We start from the raw sequence: 11,324 nt of genomic DNA, 5'->3' as shown, positions 1-11,324 counted from the left end.
AACGACAACTTTACCACAAACGACAACTTCAGAAACGACAACTTCACCTGGCGACAACTCCAGAAACGACAACTCCAGAAGCGACAACTTCACCACAAACTACAACTCCAGAAACGACAACTTCACAACAAACGACAACACTACCTGAAACAACAACTTCACCACAACGACAACTCCAGAAACGACAACTCCAGAACGACAACTCCACAAACAACAACTTCACCACAAAGGACAACACCACAAACGACAACTTCACCACAAACAACAACTCTACCTGAAATGACAACTTCACCACAAACGACAACTCCAGAAACGATAACTTCACCACAAACGATAACTCCAGAAACGACAACTTCACCACAAACGACAATTCCAGAAACGACAACTTCACCACAAACGACAACTCTACCTGAAACAACAACTTCAGAAACGACAACTTCACCACAAACGACAACTCCAGAAACGACAACTCCAGAAACGACAAGTTCACCACAAACGACAACTCACCTGAAACGACAACTCAGAAACGACAACTTTACCACAAACAACAACTCTACCTGAAACGACAACTTCACCACAAACGAGAACTCTAGAAACGACAACTTCACCACAAACGACAACTCCAGAAGCGACAACTTCACCACAAACGACAACTCCAGAAACAACAACTTCACCACAAGCGACAACTCCAGAAACGACAACTCCACCAGAAACAACAACTTCACCAGAAACGACAACTTCACCACAAATGACAACTCTACCTGAAGCGACAACTTCACCACAAACGACAACTCTACCTGAAACGACAACTTTACCAGAAACGACAACTTCACCACAAATGACACCTCTACCAGAAGCGACAACTTCACCACAGGCGACAACTCCAGAAATGACAACTTCACCACAACGACAACTTCACCACAAACGACAACTCCAGAAATGACAACTTCCCTACAAACAACTCTACCTGAAACGACAACTTCACCACAACGACAACTCTACCTGAAACAACAACTTCAGAAACGACAACTTCACCACAAACGACAACTACAGAAACGACAACTTCAACACAAACAACAACTCTACCTGAAATGACAACTTCACCACGACAACTCCAGAAACGACAACTTCACCACAAACGACAACCCAGAAACGACAACTACAGAAACGACAACTTCACCACAAACAACAACTCTACCTGAAATGACAACTTCACCACAAACGACAACTCCAGAAACGCGACAACTTCACCACAAACGACAACTCAGAAACGACAACTCCAGAAACGACAACTCTACCTGAAGCGACAACTTCACAACAAACGACAACTCCACCTGAAACGACAACTTCACCACAAACGACAACTTCAGAAACGATAACCCAGAAACGACAACTTCACCACAAACGACAACTCTACCTGAAACGACAACTTCAGAAACGATAACTTCACCACAAACGACAACTACAGAAACGACAACTTCAACACAAACAACAACTCTACCTGAAACAACAACTTCACCACGACAACTCCAGAAACGACAACTTCACCACAAACGATAACTCCAGAAACGACAACCCAGAAACGATAACCCAGAAACGACAACTTCACAAACGACAACTCCAGAACGACAACTCCACCTGAAACGACAACTTCACCACAAACAACAACTCCAGAAACGACACCTTCACCACAAATGACACCTCTACCAGAAACGACAACTTCACCACAAGCGACAACTCTACCAGAAATGACAACTTCACCACAACGACAACTCCAGAAACGATAACTCCAGAAACGACAACTCCAGAAACGATAACTTCACCACAAACGATAACTCTACCTGAAACGACAACTTCACCACAAGCGACAACTCTACCTGAAGCGACAACTACAGAAACGACAACTTCACCACAAACAACAACTCTACCTGAAATGACAACTTCACCACAAACGACAACTCCAGAAACGTCAACTTCACCACAAGCGACAACTCCAGAAACGACAACTCCAGAAGCGACAACTCTACCTGAAACGACAACTTCACAACAAGCGACAACTCCACCTGAAACGACAACTTCACCACAAACGACAACTTCACCACAAACGACAACTTCACCTGGCGACAACTTCACCACAAACGACAACTCTACCTGAAACGACAACTTCAGAAACGACAACTTCACCACAAACGACAACTACAGAAACGACAACTTCAACACAAACAACAACTCTACCTGAAATGACAACTTCACCACAAACGACAACTCCAGAAACGACAACTTCACCACAAACGACAACTCCAGAAACGACAACTTCACCACAAACGACAACTCTACCTGAAATGACAACTTCACCACAACGACAACTCCAGAAACGACAACTTCACAACAAACGACAACTCCACCTGAAACGACAACTTCACCACAAACGACAACTCCAGAAACGACAACTCCAGAAACGACAACTTCACCACAAACAACAACTCTACCAGAAACGACAACCCAGAAACGACAACTTCACCACAAGCGACAACTCCAGAAACGACAACTCTACCTGAAACGACAACTTCACCACAAACGATAACTCCAGAAACGACAACTTCACCACAACGACAACTCCAGAAGCGACAACTCCAGAAACGACAACTTCACCACAAATGACAACTCTACCTGAAACGACAACTTCAGAAACGACAACTTCACCACAAACGACAACTACAGAAACGACAACTTCAGAAATGACAACTTCACCACAAACGACAACTCCAGAAACGACAACTTCACCACAAATGACAACTCCAGAAGCGACAACTCCAGAAGCGACAACTTCACCACAAGCGACAACTCCACCTGAAACGACAACTTCACCACAAACAACAACTCCAGAAACGACACCTTCACCACAAATGACACCTCTACCAGAAACGACAACTTCACCACAACAACTCTACCAGAAATGACAACTTCACCACAAACGATAACCCAGAAACGACAACTCCAGAAACGATAACTTCACCACAAACGACAATTTCAGAAGCGACAACTTCACCACAAACGACAACTTCACCACAAACGACAACTTTACCACAAACGACAACTCCAGAAACGACAACTTCACCACAAACGACAACTCCAGAAACGACAACTCCAGAAACGACAACTTCACCACAAACTACAACTCCAGAAACGACAACTTCACAACAAACGACAACACTACCTGAAACAACAACTTCACCACAAACGACAACTCCAGAAACGACAACTCCACAAACAACAACTTCACCACAAATGACAACTTCACCACAACGACAACTTCACCACAACGACAACTCCAGAACGACAACTTCACCAAACGACAACTCTACCTGAAACGACAACTCTAGAAACGACAACTTCACCACAAACAACAACTCTACCTGAAACGACAACTTCACCACAAGCGACAACTCCAGAAGCGACAACTTCACAAACGACAACTCCAGAAACGACAACTTCACCAAACGACAACTTCCAGAAACGACAACTTCAGAACGACAACTTCACCACAACGACAACTCCAGAAACGATAACTTCACCACAAGCGACAACTTTACCACAAACAACAACTCTACCTGAAACGACAACTTCACCACAAACGACAACTCCAGAAACGACAACTTCACCACAAACGACAACTCCAGAAACGACAACTTCACCACAAACGACAACTCCAGAAACAACAACTTCACCACAACGACAACTCCAGAAACGACAACTCCACCAGAAACAACAACTTCACCAGAAACGACAACTTCACCACAAACGACAACTCACCACAAACGACAACTCTACCAGAAACGACAACTTCACCACAAACGACAACTCTACCAGTAACGACAACTTCACCACAAACGACAACTCCAGAAATGACAACTCCACAAAACGACAACTTCACCTGAAACGACAACTTCACCACAAATGACAACTCTACCTGAAACAACAACTCTACCTGAAACGACAACTTCACCACAAACGACAACTCCAGAAATGACAACTTCACCTGGCGACAACTTCACCACAACGACAACTCTACCTGAAGCGACAACTTCAGAAACGATAACTTCACCACAAACGACAACTACAGAAACGACAACTTCAACACAAACAACAACTCTACCTGAAATGACAACTTCACCACAAACGACAACTCCAGAAACGACAACTTCACCTGAAACGACAACTTCACCACAAGCGACAACTACAGAAACGACAACTTCACCACAAACAACAACTCTACCAGAAACGATAACTTCACCACAAACGACAACTCTACCAGAAATGACAACTTCACCACAAACGATAACTCCAGAAACGATAACCCAGAAACGACAACTCACCTGAAACGACAACTTCACAACAAACGACAACTCCACCTGAAACGACAACTTCACCACAAACGACAACTCCACAAACGACAACCCAGAAACGACAACTTCACCACAAACGACAACTCTACCAGAAACGACAACTTCCAGAAACGACAACTTCACCACAAACGACAACTCAGAAACGACAACTTCAACACAAACAACAACTCTACCTGAAATGACAACTTCACCACAAACGACAACTCCAGAAACGACAACTTCACAACAAACGACAACTCCACCTGAAACGACAACTTCACCACAAACGACAACTCCACAAACGACAATTTCAGAAGCGACAACTTCACCTGGCGACAACTTCACCTGGCGACAACTCCAGAAACGACAACTTCACCACAAACGACAACTCAGAAACGACAACTCCAGAAGCGACAACTTCACCACAAACTACAACTCCAGAAACGACAACTCTTCCTGAAACAACAACTTCACCAGAAACGACAACTCCAGAAACGACTTCACCACAAGCGACAACTCCACCTGAAACGACAACTTCAGAAGCGACAACTCAGAAACGACAACTTTACCACAAACAACAACTCTACCTGAAACGACAACTTCACCACAAGCGACAACTCCAGAAGCGACAACTTCACCACAAACGACAACTCCAGAAGCGACAACTTCACCACAAGCGACAACTCCAGAAACGACAACTTCACCTGGCGACAACTCTACCTGAAACAACAACTCCAGAAACGACAACTTCACCACAAGCGACAACTCCAGAAACGACAACTTCACCACAAATGACAACTTCACCTGAAACGACAACTCACCACAAACGACAACTCTACCTGAAACGACAACTTTACCAGAAACGACAACTTCACCACAAACGACAACTCTACCAGTAACGACAACTTCACCACAGACGACAACTCCAGAAATGACAACTCCACAAACGACAACCCAGAAACAACAACTTCACCTGGCGACAGCTCCAGAAGCGACAACTCCACAAACAACAACTTCACCAGAAGCGACAACTTCACCACAAACGATAACTCCAGAAACGACAACTTCACCACAAACGACAACTCTACCTGAAACGACAACTTCAGAAGCGACAACTTCACCTGGCGACAACTTCACCACTGGCGACAACTCCAGAAACGATAACTCCAGAAACGACAACTTCACCACAAACGACAATTTCAGAACGACAACTCCACCTGAAACGACAACTTCAACACAAACAACAACTCCAGAAACGACAACTTCACCACAAGCGACAACTCTACCAGAAACGACAACTTCACCTGGCGACAACTTCACCACAAGCGACAACTCTACCAGAAATGACAACTTCACCACAAACGACAACTACAGAAACGACAACCCAGAAACGACAACTCCACCTGAAACGACAACTCCAGAACGACAACTCCAGAACGACAACTTCACCACAAACGACAACTTCACCAGAAGCGACAACTTCACCACAAACGACAACTTCACCACAAACGACAACTCAGAAACGACAACTTCACCACAGACGACAACTCCAGAAGCGACAACTTCACCACAAGCGACAACTCCAGAAGCGACAACTTCACCACAAGCGACAATTTCAGAAGCGACAACTTCACCTGGCGACAACTTCACCTGGCGACAACTCCAGAACGACAACTTCACCTGGCGACAACTCCAGAAGCGACAACTTCACCTGGCGACAACTCCAGAAGCGACAGCTCCAGAAGCGACAACTTCACCAGAAACGATAACTCCAGAAACGACAACTCCACAAACAACAACTCTACCTGAAACAACAACTTCACCACAAGCGACAACTTTACCACAAACGACAACTTCACCACAAACAACAACTTTACCTGAAATGACAACTCACCACAAACGACAACTTCACCACAAACAACAACTCTACCTGAAATGACAACTTCACCACAAACGACAACTCCAGAAACGACAACTTCACCACAAACGACAACTCCAGAAACGACAACTTCACCACAAACGACAATTCCAGAAACGACAACTTCACCACAAACGACAACTCTACCTGAAACAACAACTTCAGAAACGACAACTTCACCTGAAGCGACAACTTCAGAAGCGACAACTCCAGAAGCGACAACTTCACCACAAACGACAACTCTACCTGAAGCGACAACTTCAGAAGCGACAACTTTACCACAAACAACAACTCTACCTGAAACGACAACTTCACCACAAACGATAACTCCAGAAACGATAACTTCACCACAAACGATAACTCCAGAAACGACAACTTCACCACAAACGACAACTCCAGAAACAACAACTTCACCACAAACGACAACTCCAGAAGCGACAACTCCACCAGAAACAACAACTTCACCAGAAGCGACAACTTCACCACAAATGACAACTCTACCTGAAACGACAACTTCACCTGGCGACAACTCTACCTGAAACGACAACTTCACCAGAAACGATAACTTCACCACAAACGACAACTCTACCAGTAACGACAACTTCACCACAAACGACAACTCCAGAAATGACAACTCCACAAACGACAACTTCACCACAAGCGACAACTCCAGAAATGACAACTTCACCACAAACAACTCTACCTGAAACGACAACTTCACCACAAACGACAACTCTACCTGAAACAACAACTTCAGAAACGACAACTTCACCACAAACGACAATTCCAGAAGCGACAACTTCACAACAAACGACAACTCCACCTGAAACGACAACTTCACCACAAACAACAACTCCAGAAACGACAACTTCACCACAAATGACAACTCTACCAGAAACGACAACTTCACCTGGCGACAACTCTACCAGAAATGACAACTTCACCACAAGCGACAACTCCAGAAACGATAACTCCAGAAACGACAACTCCAGAAACGACAACTTCACCACAAACGACAACTTCAGAAGCGACAACTTCACCACAAACGACAACTTCACCACAAACGACAACTTCACCACAAAGCGACAACTCCAGAAACGACAACTTCACCTGGCGACAACTCCAGAAACGACAACTCCAGAAACGACAACTTCACCACAAACTACAACTCCAGAAGCGACAACTTCACAACAAGCGACAACTCTACCAGAAACAACAACTTCACCACAACGACAACTCCAGAAACGACAACTCCACAAACAACAACTTCACCACAAACGACAACTCCAGAAACGATAACTCCAGAAACGCAACTTCACCACAAAGGACAACACCACAAACGACAACTTCACCACAAACAACAACTCTACCTGAAATGACAACTTCACCACAAACGACAACTCCAGAAGCGACAACTTCACCACAAACGACAACTCCAGAAGCGACAACTTCACCACAAACGACAATTCCAGAAGCGACAACTTCACCACAAACGACAACTTCACCAGAAACGACAACCCAGAAACGACAACTTCACCACAAGCGACAACTCCAGAAACGACAACTCCAGAAGCGACAACTTCACCACAAACGACAACTCTACCTGAAACGACAACTTCAGAAACGACAACTTTACCACAAACAACAACTCTACCTGAAACGACAACTTCACCACAAACGACAACTCCAGAAGCGACAACTTCACCACAAACGACAACTCCAGAACGACAACTTCACCAGAAACGATAACCCAGAAACAACAACTTCACCACAAGCGACAACTCCAGAAACGACAACTCACCACAAACGACAACTACAGAAACAACAACTTCACCTGAAGCGACAACTTCACCACAAATGACAACTCTACCTGAAGCGACAACTTCACCTGGCGACAACTCTACCTGAAACGACAACTTCCAGAAGCGACAACTTCACCACAAAGCGACAACTCTACCAGAAGCGACAACTTCAGAACGACAACTTCACCACGACAACTCCAGAAACAACTCCAGAAATGACAACTTCACCACAAAGCGACAACTTCACCACAAACGACAACTCCAGAAATGACAACTTCACCACAAACAACTCTACCTGAAACGACAACTTCACCACAAACGACAACTCTACCTGAAACGACAACTCAGAAACGACAACTTCACCACAAACGACAACTACAGAAACGACAACTTCAACACAAACAACAACTCTACCTGAAATGACAACTTCACCACAAACGACAACTCCAGAAACGACAACTTCACCACAAAGCGACAACTCCAGAAACGACAATTCTACCTGAAACGACAACTTCACCACAAACAACAACTCTACCTGAAATGACAACTTCACCACAAACGACAACTCTACCTGAAACAACAACTTCACCACAAACGATAACTCCAGAAACGACAACTTCACCACAAACGACAACTCTACCAGAAACGACAACTTCAGAAACGACAACTTCACCACAAACGACAACTCCAGAACGACAACTTCACACAAACAACAACTCTACCTGAAACAACAACTTCACCACAAACGACAACCCAGAAACGATAACTTCACCACAAACGACAACTCAGAAACGACAACTCCAGAAACGACAACTTCACAACAAACGACAACTCCACCTGAAACGACAACTTCACCACAAACAACAACTCCAGAAACGACAACTTCACCACAAATGACAACTCTACCAGAAACGCATAACTTCACCACAAACGACAACTCTACCAGAAACGACAACTCACCACAAACGACAACTCCAGAAACGACAACTCCAGAAACGACAACTCCAGAAACGACAACTTCACCACAAACGACAATTTCAGAAACGACAACTCTACCAGAAATGACAACTTCACCACAAACGACAACTCCAGAAACGACAACTTCACCACGACAACTCCAGAAACGACAACTCCAGAAACGACAACTCTACCTGAAACGACAACTTCACAACAAGCGACAACTCCACCTGAAACGACAACTTCACCACAAACGACAACTTCAGAAGCGACAACTCCAGAAACGACAACTTCACCACAAACGACAACTCTACCTGAAACGACAACTTCAGAAACGACAACTTCACCACAAACGACAACTACAGAAACGACAACTTCAACACAAACAACAACTCTACCTGAAACAACAACTTCACCACAAACGACAACTCCAGAAACGACAACTTCACCACAAACGACAACTCCAGAAACGACAACTTCACCACAACGACAACTTCACCACAAGCGACAACTCCAGAAATGACAACTTCACCACAAATGACAACTTCACCACGACAACTCCAGAAACGACAACCCAGAAACGACAACCCAGAAACGACAACTTCACCACAAACGACAATTTCAGAAATGACAACTTCACCACGAACGACAACTTCACCACAAACAACTCCAGAAACAACAACTCTACCTGAAACGACAACTTCAGAAACGACAACTTCACCACGAACGACAACTCCAGAAACGACAACTCACCACAAACGACAACCCAGAAACGATAACCCAGAAACGACAACTTCACCACAAACGACAACTCCAGAAACGACAACTTCACAACAAACGACAACACTACCTGAAACAACAACTTTACCACAAACGACAACTCCAGAAACAACAACTTCACCACAAACGACAACTCTAGAAACGACAACTCCAGAAACGATAACTTCACCACAAAGGACAACTCCAGAAACGACAACTTCACGACAAACAACAACTCTACCTGAAATGACAACTTCACCACAAACGACAACTCCAGAAACGACAACTTCACCACAAACGATAACCCAGAAACGACAACTCCAGAAACGACAACTTCACCACAAATGACAATTCCAGAAACGACAACTTCACCACAAACGACAACTCTACCTGAAACAACAACTTCAGAAACGACAACTTCACCACAAATGACAACTTCACCACAAACGACAACTCTAGAAACGACAACTTCACCACAAATGACAACTCTACCTGAAACGACAACTTCAGAAACGATAACTTCACCACAAACAACAACTCCAGAAACGACAACTTTACCACAAACAACAACTCTACCTGAAACGACAACTTCACCACAAACGACAACCCAGAAACGACAACTTCACCACAAATGACAACTCCAGAAACGACAACTTCACCACAAATGACAACCCAGAAACGACAACTCTAGAAACGACAACTTCACCAGAAACGACAACTCTACCAGAAACGATAACCCAGAAACGACAACTTCACCACAAACGACAACTCACCACAAACGATAACTCTACCTGAAACGACAACTTCAGAAATGACAACTTCACCACAAACGACAACTCTACCTGAAACGACAACTTCAGAAACGATAACTTCACCACAAATGACAACTCTACCAGAAACGACAACTTCACCACAAACGATAACTCCAGAAACGACTTCACCACAAACGATAACTCTACCTGAAACAACAACTTCACCTGAAACGACAACCCAGAAACGATAACTTCACCACAAACAACAACTCTACCTGAAACGACAACTTCACCAGAAACGACAACTCCACAAACGACAACCAGAAACGACAACTCACCACAAACGACAACTCTACCTGAAACGACAACTCTAGAAACGACAACTTCACCACAAACGACAACCCAGAAATGACAACTTTACCACAAACAACAACTCTATCTGAAATCACAACTTCACCACAAACGACAAATCCAGAAACGACAACTTCACCACAACGACAACCCAGAAACGACAACTTCACCACAAACGACAACTTCACCACAAACGACAACTCTACCTGAAATGACAACTTCAGAAACGACAACTTCACCACAAAGGACAACTCCAGAAACGACAACTTCACCACAAACAACAACTCTACCTGAAATGACAACTTCACCACAAACGACAACTCTACCTGAAATGACAACTTCAGAAACGACAACTTCACCACAAACGACAACCCAGAAACAACAACTTCACCACAAACAA

Source organism: Silurus meridionalis, chromosome 6 (assembly GCF_014805685.1).
Source record: "Silurus meridionalis isolate SWU-2019-XX chromosome 6, ASM1480568v1, whole genome shotgun sequence".
NCBI lineage: Eukaryota > Metazoa > Chordata > Actinopteri > Siluriformes > Siluridae > Silurus > Silurus meridionalis.
The sequence above is the reverse complement of the archived record's forward strand: the minus strand, read 5'-3'. Positions refer to the sequence as shown.